This window comes from Triturus cristatus, chromosome 2_1 (genome assembly GCF_964204655.1).
Source record: "Triturus cristatus chromosome 2_1, aTriCri1.1, whole genome shotgun sequence".
NCBI lineage: Eukaryota > Metazoa > Chordata > Amphibia > Caudata > Salamandridae > Triturus > Triturus cristatus.
The window spans coordinates 1,046,334,630-1,046,351,006 of record NC_140581.1 but is presented as its reverse complement, the minus strand read 5'-3'; the positions used below and the strand labels follow the sequence as shown (position 1 = coordinate 1,046,351,006).

The 16,377-nt window shown below is 42.7% G+C and overlaps 1 long non-coding RNA gene across 1 annotated transcript in view; it reads right to left on the bottom strand.

Moving 5' to 3' along the window:
- Nucleotides 1-6,297: 6,297 nt before the first annotated feature.
- Nucleotides 6,298-16,377, bottom strand: part of LOC146866321 (uncharacterized) — a 95,682-nt gene continuing 85,602 nt past the window's right edge. The window contains exons 2-5 of the long non-coding RNA XR_014976129.1: nucleotides 12,819-12,880; nucleotides 7,507-7,571; nucleotides 6,429-6,586; nucleotides 6,298-6,335 (exon numbers count right to left, since the gene is read on the bottom strand). This is a non-coding gene — a long non-coding RNA (uncharacterized LOC146866321). The remainder of the gene's footprint in view (nucleotides 6,336-6,428; nucleotides 6,587-7,506; nucleotides 7,572-12,818; nucleotides 12,881-16,377) is intronic.

The window sequence follows — 16,377 nt, the reverse complement described above, 5'->3', positions numbered from 1 at the left end:
CGCGCCTGCGGGACCGAGTAGTCATTTGGTTCCCAGACATTCAGCAAGCATCTCCTCGCTTCAGGCAGCAGCGCGACACGCGTAACCATTCGTAGAACCTCATGCACACCACGCCAGAATCGCTCCACCTTCGGGCACTCCCACAGTATATGCATGAAAGTCGCCAACGCACCACAGCCACGCTTACACATTCCATCACCGGCAAAACCCATACGTAAAAGCCTTGGCCCCGTCACGTAGACCCGGTGAAGGATCTTGAGCTGGACGAAACGAAGGCGAGCCGGGATGGCCACCTCTTTCGGAGAGGCCACCGCGGAGATCCAATCCTCGTCGTCCAGCTCCAGCCCGTCGGCAACCCAAGCCTCGCGGAGACTAGTCAGCAGACACGATCTATCGTTAATCAATTTTTTGTATATGAGGGAGATCGTGCTGTCCGGGACATGGCCATCTAGCACTCTGTCCTCCAGGGGGGAAGACTCCGGAATGGATGCAACATCCGGGAAGACGGAGCCCAGCGCATGGCGGACCTGTAGGTACCGAAAGTACTCACTGCCCTGCAGCTGAAACTCCGCCTGCAGCGTCTCAAAAGAAATTCTTCTAACTTAACATAACAAGATAATAGTATTTATGTTGTATTAATGAATGTGTTTCATATTTTCACAATGTTTGTAGGAATCAAGATAACTGATTAAATAAAAAAAATGTAATCTTTTTTAAAAGGAATGTTTTAAATTTTAGAAGGTTTCTTGAACCTTGTGACTTTTACAAAAAATGTTTTTTAAATAAAATGAATACATTTGCTTTAAACTTACAAATGAGTTTAAACAAGTTAACTATGACTTTATATTAATTTTCAATATTTCATTTTGAAATATTAGTAAAATTTAATAGAAAACATATTATAATGAAAGTATAAAATGTTTGAAAATGTAGCCATATTATTTTAAATGTTCATGTTTTATAACAATGATTTTAAGGTTTAAACATATTTTACTTTATTTAGACTGATTTCTTAGAAAAAACAGCATTAAGAATTTCACTTAAAATTGTAATTTGTTTTTTTGTATTAAAAATATTTTGATGAATAATGTTAACTATATTTTTAAAAACTGTATTATGGTTACATTTACTTTTACTACTATGCTGTATTTTTCTACTTTATGTTTTGCAGTTGATATTTTTGCATTTTATATATGTTACTGGCAATATGTTTGTGGATACATTTATAATATTTTAATTAACAGCACATAGAATTGTTTTTGTTATCAACATTTTAGACATTGTCTTTTTATTTCAGAATGGGGGGCATTGGAAATTGGAGTTTGTTTTACTGCTTAAAGGGGCTTCTGCGCGACGTGCCGCTACACAGCCGCTATGACCCGTATGGGCACTCCGCTGGTGGGGATGGGGCGGCACGACTATGTGCCTGCGGAGGCGCTCTGTATGATGGGGGGCGGATATACAGGTACTCGCCGAGGGGCAGTGGCTATCTGCAGGCCAGGATGGGAAATTGGGGGAGGCTCTGGAGAGGATGGCGATGGGCTGCCGCTTGTAAGTGTTTGGAATGTAAAATGTGCTATGATTTGTTAATGCTGCCTTTTCCATTTGCCTATATTGCCAGTATCCGGATAAGTGTGTAATGCTGATGCACTGTATGACATGAAACGTTAAATAAAGAGTTATAAAAAACAAGGGGCTTCAGCAGAGGTTATTGTCATGCAACAGATAAATCTTTCATTTGGCCCAAAAATGTTTTTTAACCCAGTATGGACAGAGGAGTTAATAGCCTCTTTACAAACCTCAACTATCCAGATGGTGGCTATACTGGTTATAAAAAAGAGGGTGGTCTAAACTCTTAAGAAGGGAAAAGGCCTTAATGGAAGATACAACCGGTGTAAAAACTATTGTTGCTAGCTTTTATGGCTCCAAAACCGATATCCCTACATCTTTATATGAGATGCACTCTATTCTAGTAGAGGCAGTTGACCTTATGTAATATCAAGAGACTGAACAGTATGTTGCTATTAAAAGCCTAGCCTGCAGTGTTTGCTGTTGGAAAGCCAATCACACTAGCAGCAGGGCCACTGGAATTATGCGGCTGGAGAGGGCCAAATTATGTAGGAGGGTTGACTAAATTATGCAGCAAGAAAGGGTAATTATGCGGCACAATTTGTGATAAAATTATTTCATTATTTTTACACTTGGTAACAATCTATGGGCTTAGGTTGCACATTATTGGTACCAAAGTAACACCTAAGTATAGCAACATGCAACAGAAAGGTGAATAGTCAACTTTTGCAAGGGGCCTTCCAAAGCGCTGCAGCATGCGTCAGTAAGTTTTTAGTAACTTTTGACTTGTTTGAGTTAGAAACACATTTTTCTTTTGTTAAAATCTGCAGAATATGCAGGAGATGATGGATTATGCTGCAAATCAATATTTATTCAAGAATTGCCCCACAACCGCATAATTCCAGTAACCCTGCCTATCAGTAATGTGTTAAATGATTAGGCTACTACAGCTAGAGGATGCCTGCAGAAGAAGCATCCATCTGACTCTGGTTTTACGTTCATTCTGCATGGTACCATCATATTCTATTACTGATTTTTTATTTACAAAGCAATTTATATCTGAGGCATTTAAAAGGGTGCTACCCAGAGATGAGTTTCTTATAGGTTTCTTTGAAGGCTTTTGTTTTGAGAAGAAAATCAGAGGTTACGGAGGTAAAGTGTTAAATCTGCGCTTGAAAATTACTCCATACCAAAGATTTACTGGACTGATTTTCATTAAGGATCGACTTATTCTTCTCTGAAAATGTAGAGTCAGTTTAATCTAGCATCGTTTCAGATACAGCCAAGGCTTGTTTTACGATATGAGTCTCCCAGTTTGGCTTGTGAAGCAGTACAATTCAGAAAATATGGATACAATGGGTGATAGAGTTAATATCTCAGCTAGAAAGGAAACACCGAACATCAAATACTGCAGGTGTAAGGAGACAGGTAAGTGTAAAAATCCAGGTCTGTCAAAGAGAACCTAGACACTATGAATCTTCTGTCTTTTGAGGTTCAAATTAGCTACTTGAACAAATATAATGGAGCCTACCAGTAATACAAGTCTTCCTATGTCATTGGAATTTCCCTGAATTCAGGTGAACTGCTATCACATGCATTTACTGCACTGGCAGGGGAGTAGTTGTTTGAAAAACAGCACACACATTTGTTAGCCAATACAACTTTCCTTTAGGACCAGTATGATTACTTATTTGGACATAACTGCTGCTATGAAGTGCATTGAGGTGAGGACGAACCATTCCGTGACACCTGTTGCAACACATTTTAGTCAGCATAGATGATTTACATCTTAGTAGTGAAGAGAGATGCTTTCTTTGTTAGGATCAACATGAGTATTGGTGAGCCAAGATAATTTTCATGACAGAAAGTATGGCTACTTATTTATCTATAACTCTATAGGAATGCCTTGGCTGTAGGGTAGCATAGTGGGCCCATGTTTTAGTGGAAACATTGCTTGGCTCAGGCTAAATTCTCATGGACTAGTAAAGGGGTGTGGTGTGTTTGAAAAACATTATAATATTTGTGAGCTAATGTGATTTTTCTATAAGACAACTATGATTACATAGTCAGATGTAACTGCAGAAATATACACTGAGGTGAGGGCAACCTGCTTGGTGCCACAAGTTATGACGCATTATGATCAGCTCAAACAACATACATACAGGCAGTTTATTTTATTTTTTATTTTAGGAGTTTTATATAGCGATGGCAAGACCAGAGGGGTATCAGAGAGCTTTACAGCAACGTTAAGGCAATTATCAGTCAACCACAGTACAATAAGAATACTATTTCGAGAGTCCAGACAATTAGCAGTCAGTCACAGTGTATTAAAAATACAGTGTTGAGAGCCCAGTCATTCTTATTCAGTAATAATGTATTATGATTGTGGAGTTGAGCGTCAAGTCGTTGTGTAGAGCTTGTGGGAGAGCTATATGTAACTACGTGGAGTTTCCATGGTACGGCTGATTATTTCCTGGAGAGACAAAGGTGCTGGTTTAGAAGAAATTATTTTAGCGGTCTCTTGAAGCTCGTGAAGGAGGGGTTAGTTCTGATGTGTACTGGGAGAGAGTTCCAGAGTTTGGGGGTGTTTCTTGAGAAACAGCATGAGAGGGCCTTTTGTTTAGGTCTTTTGTGGAGTGCTGGAACTTCTTAGGCTTCTCGACTGTCCTGCTTTTGTGAGTTTGGCTGCGAGGCAATCTGATTTACCAGTGTGTAGGGCTTTGTAGGCAAGACCGGTAGTTTTGAAGCAGCAGCATGCATCGATTGGTAGCCACTTTAGATTTTGCAATGTAGAGGAGATAAGATCATGTTTCTTTGCTCAAGTGATCATTCTTGCTGCTGCATTTAGAAGAGGCTCTCATGGGGGCTATCTGTGCTTTTGCTGTTCCTGCGAGTGTGTCATTTCCATAGTGTAGTCAGGACAGAAAGAGTGCTTGCGTTGCGGTTTTCAGTTCATTTGGAGGGAGGGAGGGCTTGATTTTGCTGAGGAGTTATAAGCTATAGCAAGCACCCTTTGCAGTGGACCTTATGTGTGAGCTCATGTTTCATCTAGAGTCTGGAGAGATTCCCAGAGACTTGGCAGAGTCTGCTAGAGTAAACTTTCAGTTCAGGGCTTCAAGGTTATTTATCCATTCTTGGATCTGTGGTGAGTGGCCGTGATTAGAGAAGACAAGAATTTCATTTTTTTCTTGGTTGAGTTTTAGGTGGTTGTGTGATAGCCAATTTTCTACTTTAAAGTGTGTGGCGTTAAGCCAGCATATGCCATTCAGCAATGATATTTCTAGGTAGAGCTGGATGTCATCGGCATAGAGGTGAAACACAATATTTTCTTGACTCAGAATTGTGGTGAGGGGCTCCATGAAATGTTGAAGATTGTTGGAGAGAGGACTGAGCCTTGTGGGAAACCCTGGATAATGGGTGAAATATCTGACATTGAGTTTTTGATTTTTATTGGTTGGGATCGGTTATGCAGAAATGAGGTGAACCATTGCAGAACAGTGCTGTCTGCACCAATTCGTGGTCGTAGGGCGTCCATAAGCAACTCATGGTCAACTGTGTCGAAGGCCGCTGATAGGTCGAGGAGCATGAGCAGGCAGCATCTGAGTTTAGGGATTTACGAATGTCATCTGTTATATGCAGTATAGCTGTTTCAGTGTGGTATCCCTTCCTGAAACTTGACTGGTGTGAGTAGAGTAGGTCACTGGAGTTCATGTGTTAATTTAGTTGGGAGAGAACACATTTTTCAAGAGTTTTAGCCCGGAAGGGAAAGTTGGTGATAGGTCTGAAAGTCTTAGGCTCTCTTTGGTCTGTGTCTTTTTTTTAAGGGGGTTTGATTTGGCTCTGTTTGAGGCAGTCAGGCATATCAGACGGCTGTTCAGGCAGCTGCTTATAATCTTAGCCCATAGAGGGGTTACGGTGTGATTGATGCTTTAGCCAGGGTTGCAGAGAGTGGGTCTGTGTAGTTGGTGGAGGGCTTGGATTTGGCAATCACCATTGAGATATCCTTCTCAGTGAGTGGGTTGAAAGCCTTCCAACTCTTGGGTGCTGAGGAGGACCTAGGGCATTGGTTGATACTGGTGGTTGCTGGGGGAGGAGGTCTCTGTTTTTGGGATAGAAGAGTGACCTGGAGTTGAGTTTACCTCCGTTTTGGGGGAAGAGTTGCTAGAGTGAGCCCGTGGGTGACAATCCAAGGAGAGCTCGATCATTGTGATTTTGTCATTGAAGAATCTGGCCATGTTGTCGCAGTGTAGTTTTGAGGCGGGGGGTTCTTTGATAGGTTTGTTGTCTGATGATGTTAAAAAGCTCTTTGGCTTGTTTTTTGCTTAATCATGGGTACTCACAAACTTTCTCTCTGGGCTAAAATTACAGTGTGGTTTGTGGCCGAGGGCTGCACCCATGGGAGTGGGGCTAAAGTGGAAAAAATCCCCCCTTTTCAAAACATTACTAGACATTGCTGTATTTCAAAGACAGATCTAACTACAAAGCTACAAGGAGCACAGCAACAAGATCTCCGGGACCCCCCCCCCCCCCTTCCCCCGTCACCTGCGGGCGGAACCAAAAAACGATTCTAGCATCAGCGGAACATCAAAAACCCTGTCGACCACTGCCATTGAGGACCTGGTTTGTGAGGAAATCGAGGACAGCTGACCAAAGCCCACCTGGGCTACAAGTGAAAAACTTACCGCAGCCCCCAAAGTTGGGTCCAGTAACACCTGCTTGGAAGGTGGCTGTAGGAACAGGGTTCTGACAGGGTGGATCCTTGTTACCTTAGTGACAGGGAAAAATTTACCTTGCGAAAAATGAATTACATGTTTATATCAGTGCCAGTCATAAATGTGAGTATTACTCTGTTTCATTACTTCTCTATGTGCGGGCTGATGAGCTGAGACGTTTTGTCCAGAAAAGGACGCTCACACCCCTTCCTCTTCAGTGGTTGGCCTGGTAGATACAAAACCCACATGGAGGCCCGCTTCCAGTGCGTCTGGTGAGCAGCTGCAAGATACTGCAGATAGTTGCGCTTATAGAAGAAGAAATAACTTATGCTCAAATGATTAACTCAAACGTATGCAGCTTTACGTCATATTAATTCATATTTGTTGCTATAAACACATTTTCTATTTTGCATACTCAATAGGATTCATTTAACAGCAGTTACTATCTTCTGGCCATTATCTGGCTCATAAAGAATACATCTGGGGAACTTGACAGTTTGTAGAAGTTTCACACATTCTCAAAATTGAAAACTTTGTAATGTTAGTAAATCGTGCTTTTGGAGCAACACAAAGTTTAAATTTCACAAATCCTTCAGCTCTCATGGCTCTTCTACATCTGTCGTGCCTGTGACGTTCTTGCACGCAGCAACAGCTAATCCCAGAAGCATTAGGCCACAGAGCACGCCAATACCTGTGAGCAGCCAGAAATTTGGATCAGTTTAGCATTTATCTGCTTCTGCAGGAGCAAAAATGTCCAAGGAAGGGAGACTACAATGAGCAAGTTCAAGAACGATCAATTCTCACCTTCTGTGACGTTTTTAGTAATGTGCATGCCCAGTTCACTAGTTCCTTTCCATTAACTTTACACCTTGAAAAGTATAGCTATGTGAGTTTTACTAAATATGAAATCAAACATAGCAATACTCATCACTGAAAAACAACCAAATGTTGGCAATCAAAGAAAAAGACATGAAAGAGTGCTTGAGGTAAAGGGCAAAGTGTCAAAATTCGAAGAGACGTATTTTAAATTAATGATGGTTATTTTCATTTTATATTGTTGCTTTGGAGAAAATATGCTTATGGTGCACCTTGTGTAAGTGATGAATTTGCTAATTAACAAATAGCATAGGAAGAAGTAAATCGGTCATTTTACAAGTTTCAAATTCAAACTGTTGCCAACAGGTTGTTGCACTGTTTATCTTCCGTTGATAAAAGCATTACTCACAGTGATACACGCTAATAAAAAGATGCGGGCGGAGAAGAGCACCAATCTGCGGGCGGAGACATCATCTGCAACAAAGGAAGCAGGAAGCTTGTCAAAAGACCTCCCAAAAGTCAGCTGTGAAAGCACAATAGCTAACTTTTAAAGGACCTTTGCTTTCCGCCAGTGACATGCGTGGCGTCAGTGGCGGTCAGTAAACACAGAAGAGGGCCGCTGGAGCACACGTAGTGAATCTGCTATCACGCGTGCTCCTGCGATCCTCTTTAGTGTTTACTGACACTCTTTTTAAAAAACATTGGTACATTACCTGCAAGGTCCGCAGGACGCCAAGAATCCGCTGTTAGGCTGCTGGCCGTACTATGAGTACCACAGGTCTAGGGCATTACGAAAGAAAGTGGCTTACTCTTTTAGGATTTTTTTTCAATTCCTATGTTCTCTTCCGAGCTGGTGGGGATGTGTTGTGGATGAGTTAGTTCTTCAGAGTCTTTCAGCAGCTCTTACTTGTCTTCTTTCAGAGTTAAGGTCTTTGTTGAACCAGGATCTTGAGGGGGTGTCATGGACCTGTTTTAGTTTCAGGGGCTAGTTGGTCCAGGCCAGTTTTCATCGTCGATTTGTAGAGGGTTGTGAGCTCATCAGTATTGAGGTTAACTGTGGTAAGCGGGAGTAGGGATGTCATTTTGTTTTACAGGTCAGCTAAATGGATCAGATTGAGATTTCTACACCATTGGTGGGTTTTCTGGGATCGGATAGGAGGTGCTGTCACTTGGTTGATGTAAAACAGATTTATATGGTGGTCTGACCAGTCCATTGGGAGAATGTTGGTTAAGCTTATTAATTCGTTTTGGGGAGCTCCATTTATTAAGATCAATGTGAATTATGGGGGTGGCATATTTGTCCCATTTTGGTGATGTTATTTGGCATAGACTAAATCCTAATAGATGCATTAGACAGATAATTTCCAAATAAAAACACATTTTAAATTGCAGTTTGCAAATGTAAGTTTAAATACTATGCACCTGATAAAAGCAAGTTTGCAGTAGGTAATCATAATTAGGGGCATATTACGATGCCGGTGAGACCGCCACCAACAGGCCATCGGTGGCAGTCCCACTGATGGACAGCCCTTTGGGCTGACCGGCGCATTACGCTGTAGGTGGTCACACCCCTGACTGTTGGGGGACAGACCGCCTCCTCCAAGAGGATCTATGGATCCTGATGGGGCGGCAGTCTGAATCGTGATCCTGTATGGAGGCGATGCCTGCTCAGGCACTGCCGTCAGGATATTAATTCACACTCAAGTACGCCTGGTCTTACACTGCCTGAAACTATAACCTATAAAAATAGTAGGCATGCGTGTGATGCAATGAAATTCTTTACATAGAAGGAACCTTTTTAAGGACGAGAACCCTCACTCACCCAAGGGTGACATGCTTCATCATTGGGTCCCCTCCTCACACCTGGACTGCAAGGACCATGGTCTGGGCTACAACTCCCAAAGTGGGAGGAGCAGAGGAGTTCTGATGCGCGATGTACATAGAGTCAGTGAGAGACAGAGTGCTAGTGAAAATATAATGTGTGGTGTTTGAAAAACTAACTCCAGAGAGCCAAAATAACTTTATTCTGTAGGTCCAAAGGGGTAGAGTTAAAAGGAGGACTGGGGTTATAAACCAAATATACCCCTCTCGGTGGTCAACATGTTTCTGCCCACTAACGGACCGCAAAAGGGGTTCCAGGGCATTTATCAGGACCCTAATTGATTAGTCACTCTGTTCAAAGTGCTTACATAGTGCAAAAAAATATTATTTGCAGTGGCCTGTCAAGGGTCAAGAGGGCCACAATGGTGGCCCGAATATGTAGCAGGTCCACCGTCGTTCTAGAAAGGTAAAAGAAAGAAGAGAACACAAAAATTAAACATTTCACGATCACACAACGTTTGCTAAGGTAAAAGGGTGCTTAACTATGTATGTAGAAATAATGATCGTTGTCAAAAACATGTTCTCAAAATCTAACAATGCTTAGCAACCACACAAATACTCATTAAAAGTGGTTAACTTTACAGTCATATACTATGTTTTATGATGAATACCTTACTGCCTCAAAGAGTGAGTGATATCCACCCTCAAGCCACTGGGTACATCCAGGAGTGCCCCACTGACAAGATTGAAATGGCTCTGCCCCGTCCTCTAGTATGGTCTGATCACTATTTACTTACTTTTAAATTAAAGAAAACACTTGTCCAGTCTCCTAAGCATTATATGGAGCATACCAGTAGTTTTAGATCTTTCAACCTAATGACTTCGGCGGCCCTAGGAGTTTTTCTTAAGGCACATCCGCTTTGCTTTAAGGACAGCCTTACGCATGATGCTCTCGCTTTAGAGAGCTGGTTGGAATCTTGTGTAAATAAGCTTGCCCCTCCTAAACTCTGTGTGGCAAGTGGAGGCAGAGCATCCGCTCCCTGGTTTACGGAGGCTCTCAGGAAGAGCAGGAGCCTTTGTAAATGCTTAGAGAGAATCTGGGAGAAGGATTTTAATTCTATGGCTAAACAAACGTATTAGGCGACATTAAAAGCATATTATACCAAAGTTCGCCTGGAAAAAAAGAACTTCCGAAATGTAAAAGTTGAGAAGGCAGGCAATAAAAGTAAAGAGCTTTTTAAAATTGTTAAAGATTTTACGGCCCCCTGTGCAATAAAGAGTCCTTTTATTCCTACAGAGAGTATAGCACAATATTTCTTTATGAAAATCTCCTCAATACAAGCTTCTTTTGGAGCTGTATCTTCAGGTCCCCTGGTCAACTCAGAGAAGACCTTATTTCTGCCACCTAAGGCCGAGAGATGTCTGCTGCATTTCCCTACGATCGCCTTAGATCATTCTCTAAAAATCCTGTGCTCTCTCAAATCAGGTTCTCCTGCTGATCCCTGTCCGGCGAAGGTCCTCGCATCTATTGCCAAGGTGATAAATCCGGTTGTTAATAAGGGTCTGAACCTATCACTTACTGAAGTGACGGTCCCTGATAGCTGGAAACATGGGAAAATTCTCCCACTTTTAAAAAAACAATCTGCTGACCCCTCGATAGCAAGCAATTATAGACCTATCTCGCTGCTCCCGGTTTTCTCTAAGGCTCTGGAGAAATTTGTGAATCAGGTCGTGGGGGAGTTTGTTGAATCCAGTGGCATCTTACATCCGAGCCAATCTGGGTTCCGTGCTAATTTTAGCACTGAAACAGCTCTCCTTGAGATATCTGAATCCATTAAGTCCACATTGGACAAAGGTGGGAAGGCAGTTTTCATACTGCTCGACCTGTCTGCGGCTTTCGATACCGTCCCGCATGACCTTCTTCTTGATTGCCTTCGGGGTTACGGTATCGGCGGCACTGTCCTGCAGTGGTTCCGGTCGTACTTTGTAAACCGTCAGCAAACAGTCTGGTCCCCCCCTTTTGCGGCACCTATTCGAACTATGAATATGGGTGTCCCTCAGGGATCCATTTTGAGCCCGACTTTGTTCAATGTGTTCATGGCCCCTTTGGCTTCACTGGTTGAACCTTTCGGCATTAGGATTATTTCCTACGCCGACGATACACAACTATTGTTTACCTGCGGTAAGGGCGAAGTTCTTGATGGGAAGATGATAAATCTTTGCCTATCCGCAGTATTTGGATGGTTTAATCAGAACCAACTTCTCTGCAACTCTGAAAAATCTGAAATTATTTTCTTTGGCTGTAACCCTGGGGATGAATGGCGAGAATGGTGGCCATCCAATATGTCTCTTCCCTCCACCTTGGCCACCACGGTTAAAAATTTAGGGGTCAAACTGGATAAAGATATGTCCATGAAATCCCAGGTCCAGTCGGTGGTTGGCACCTGTTTTGGCCTCCTGAGGATGATGCGCAACTTTCTTCCCTTACTTTCAGCTTCCCATAGGAAGATAGTTGTGCAAGCTTTGATACTGTCACGTCTTGACTATGTTAACGTCCTCTATCTTGGCCTGCCAGACTATCTGATTAGCCGCCTTCAGGTGGTTCAGAATGCTGCAGCTAGAGCCATACTTATGGTTGATTTCAGGACTCATATGACCCCATATCTCAGATCTCTACACTGGCTCCCAGTACGCAATAGGGTGATTTTTAAGGCCCTAGTATTGGCTTTCAAGGCATTCCAGAACATTGGGGCTCCGTATTTGAGAAATAGATGCCAGCTCTATGTTCCATCTCGTAACCTACGGTCCTTAACCTCATGTTTGTCACGGATCCCAAGGTTCTCTCGCTCCCGTCTGGGTGGTCGCTCCTTCCAGGTGGTGGCCTCCGGGCTTTGGAACAACTTACCGCTTGAGTTGCGTCGGGAGGAGGATCTTTTGGGTTTCCGTCACAAGCTTAAAACATGGTTGTTTGCATGATCTGCGGCTCTGAGACGCCACAGTTGTGTTTCTGCCACGGGTCCCTTTTGTTGCTAGCGCCGGGACACTCCTGGGAGTAACCGTGCGCTTTACAAATACCCAGTAACATTAACATTAACATTAACTGAAAAGGAAACCATAACAAACAGTAGGACCCAGCATATATCCTCTGTAGTTTATGTGTGGCAACAGATATCCACCACCAATTAATGCAAATACATGACAGCTAGCATGATGAGCAGATGCTTTACCTTGTGTCTTTCAATGAACACTCAAGCTGCTCGTTGCAGCATTAAGATACACGACAGACCGTAAATCAGTGAAACAATACGTCTCCCCTACCCATATTGTACGTAAAAGGTTGGTTCTCACAAGGATTTATCAAGCACAATGCAAAATTCATCTCATTACGCTTCATTATGAATTGGCTCACCCTATAGTAGTGGCCCCAACATGTGGGAGCTAACGTTATGTCTAGAGTCTTGGTAAGCGTTACATCATGTATAAATATTTAGGCTAAACCTGCTCCTCTGAGTAATAGCACCTAATGTCCATTAAAGAAAAACCCTACATGATGTTAATGACGATCAATTCGCAAGAAGAATGCGACCCACCTGTCCAAATTAGAATCATCCGTGAAGTGAGTCATACTCACAAAGACTTGAAAAAAATATAAAAAATAAAATAAAATTAGATGCAGTACACACCTCCTTGTGTTAAATCAGGAAGTGACTCGCCACACTGCTATGGACACAGCATGGTTGCGCTAGCATAATTTCTAGCGCTTAAGAACAAGTTCCTGAACACGAGAAAACCTATTTACAAAGAAACCCTGCTCCTCTTGAGCGGGTAACAGAATAATAACAAGCCAGTGCTGAGCGCTTTGCCTCAAACGCATGGTGGGTCTAGCAAACCTGTTCTTACCCGTAAAATGGTGCTTCAGTCCTCTCACGAGTCCCGGCGAGGGTGAAGCCAATCCGTACCGTCTGGCATATGTGAAGGCACTGGACGGTGTGCGTCGCAATCACGTGGTACGCGTCAAGGGCGTCAACTTGTAGATGGGAAATGTAGTCAGCATGAAATCCACTGTGTTTTAAATAAAAAGCGCTGTGGAATCGCTTGCATGAAAATGGAATGTCCTAAGGTTGTACTATCTCCGCAGATTCAGGAGTGGAGTCCCAGGGTAAAGGGTTATTTTTTGTCAAAAACAAAAAACATATTGTGATGCATAATGCGCATTGGGCGTAATTGCAATCAACCGAGCTCAAGGGCAGGTGTCATACCCAAAGGTGCTTGTGTTATCTACCGGCAGCCCCAAAGGTGTGTATTAGGTATTATCAGTACAGGTGAACGAGTAAAGGGCAACAACAAACAGTGTAGTGTCTTCAAACAATATTTATTTAGTGTGAATGAGAAGCCCTATCATGCCAGTCACTGGGGACTGGCATAGGTGACTCAATCACAGAATTGTTCACACATCAGCAGTAAAATTAAACTAAACTCCCCCAAAGCTTCTGTAAGGAAGCAGAGAAGGCGAGTGGTATATACAGGCTGGCAAGTCAATACATTAGTGTCCTAGGCTCGTCCAGGGTATAGCATCATTCAACCCTTGACTATCACTCTTTAGCCTGAACACCCAACATTGTTCTCTGTAAAAAAGAACTGATTCCAAGGTTCCCATAGTCGGCGAATAATTGGGCTTGTCCAGTATTATCCAGGTGATGTCATTTTCAGTGTGGGCATGCTCCCGAAAGAGCCTAGTCAGTTTTGTATTATTCTTCATAGACCACAGAGAGCTGCGGTGTCTAACTATCCTGGTACGGACCTTCTGTGTCATCATCCCAATGTTGTTTAATCTGCATGGGCATCTCAACAAGTAAATTACCCCTTCTATGTTGCAGTTTGTGTGTTTGGAAAGTTCCCATGGTGTCCGTATGTCCAGATCAATTTGCGATGTCGTTATTGTGTATGGGTATACTGAACATGAACCACATGGGAAATGCCCCCTGACTAGTGGTAAAGACCACAGTGTGTTCTGTTTCAATTGGATCTGCTCCGTGCGTGGTCTTGTGTGAACCACTACGTCTTTGATATTCTTACTGCATTTGTGCGCAAAAAGCAGTTTCTTTAGATTCTTTTCTCCTGTATTCAAGATGGGCCAATTTGTTGTCACAATTCTCTTGACTGCATTGGTCAGGTGACTATTGGTACCCACACATACTAGTCACTCTTCTTGGTGTTTAGGGTGTGTCTCTAGGAGGGCCTCCCTATTGTTAGTTCTTGCCCGCTTAGCAGCTCTATTAATGTGATCATCTGGATATGCTCTTTGTGATAAATTGGTTTTGAGTGTAGCTGCATGTTCTTTGAATTTAATCAATTCAGTACAGTTCCTCCTAAGTCTCAGAAATTGCCCTACAGGCAGCTTATCTCTTAGTGCACGTGGGTGGAAGCTGTTAAAGCTAAGGAGGGAATTTCTGGCCATAGGTTTTGTGTAGAGTTCTGAGTGGATTCCTCCATCTTTGGGATATAGCAGAAGTTCTAGAAAAGGTAGGGACTCATTACTATATTCACAAGTAAATCTAAGATTGGGATTCCTGGTGTTTAACCACTCTTAAAAGGCATGGAGTGTTTCTGTATTGCCTTCCCAGATAACCAAAATTTCATCTATATACCTCTTCCAAATTTTCAGGTTCCCAATAAATGGATTGTGTGGAGGATAGATGCAGGTTGTCTCAAAATTGTGCATGTACAGATTTGCCATGCTAGGGGAAAAAGTACTTCCCATGGAAGTGCCGTTCATTTGCCAATACAGGTGGTCTTGGAAAAAATTATCTTTCATTGCGATGACTGCACACTCCAATATTAACAAGGTAGGCGTCATATTTGCTTGTGTTCTGAAGTCAAGTAACTCTGATAGTCTTCAAGGTATCGTCCTGCGGGATATTAGTGTATAGAGATTCTACATCATAGGAGACAAGTAGATGTCGTTTAGGGTCGAATGCCATGTCTGTCAACGCATTAAGAACGTGTTTAGTAGCCTTAATGTAAAATGGCATCTGTGACACCAAAAGTCGTAAGAACCAGTTCACAAACTGTGATAAAAGCTTCAGAAGTGAGCCAATTCCAGAGACTATTGGTTTTCCAGGGGGCAGTCTTGTGGGTTTGTGACTCTTTGGGAGTATATAAAAATACGGAACTTTGGGGTGGGTGGGTTGTAAAAATTCTGATTCACTCCTGGTGATCCAACCTGCTTCCTTCCCTCTTTCCACTAGAGTATTGATAGTTTTCTGTAGTCTCTGAGTAGGGTCATTTTATATTCGTTGGTAATACAGATGGTCATCCAGTTGACAAAGGCATTCCTGATAGTAATCTGATCGATCCATAATCCCTATGGCTCCGGCCTTGTCCGCTGGTTTGATAATTATTGTCTGGTTAGATCACAGGTCTTTGAAACAATCTCTTTGAGCCTTAGTGATATTACAAAAGGGATGTTTTGCATTGGGTTTTTGTTGTTCAAAATCCTTGATGACAGCTTTCTCGTAAGTGGACACTTCTGTTGGGACTAAGTGCAATGGTGGATTAAAAGTAGATTTGTTCCTTAGTCCATGTTGACATTGCGGTCAGCATGGTCTTTATTTGTCTTGTCAAAGAAGAATGACTGTCAGATTTTCTGAAAAAATTGGGACTATTCAATGTGTGGTGAAATCATCACCAAAGTGTGTGGGCACAAAACACAAATCTTTATTGAGGACCTCAGTCTTTTGGGTGTGAGGAGAGGCCCCAATGACGAAGCATGTCACCCTAGGGTGAGTGAGGGTTCTTGTCCTTAAAAAGGTTCCTTCTATGTAAACAATTTAATTGCATCGCACACTTACTTATTATTTTTATAGGGGATAGTTTCAGGCAGTGTACTAGCCTCTAGCCCTTTTTTTGTATCATAAGACTAGGCGTACCTGAGTGTGAATTCATGTAATGGTGGGATTAGTCCGCAGCTGGTAGGGGCAATCCTTAGATCCCTAGTGTGAAAATCACTGCCGTCAGGATCACAATGGAAAGGCAGACAGAAAGGGAGTTTGGGGATCCCAAGCAGCCCCCCCGTCCCCTGTGGACCACTGCTAAGTGGCCAGGGAGGCACATGTGGTGCCCCCCCAAACATCCATGCACTATGTGGTGCCTAGCACACGGTGCATGGATGTTAGAAAAACTACTATTTCTACTGCGGCTTGTGCTGCAGCGTGTTACTGGGCCACAGCACAAGCCACAGTATAAAAAGGCAGTTTCCAACCACCTACACAACAGTCTTATCAAAATATGGCATGCGGACATCTGACTACTTGTCGGGCAGTCTCAATCCTCATGCGATGGCGGTCAGACGCTTGTCCGGCCGCCATTGTATTGAGCCTCTTAGATGTTCTAAGTCTACAAGTGAAGTAAACAAGTCCTTATTTAACTTAGTCTATCTTTTGATGCCATATTAATTAAG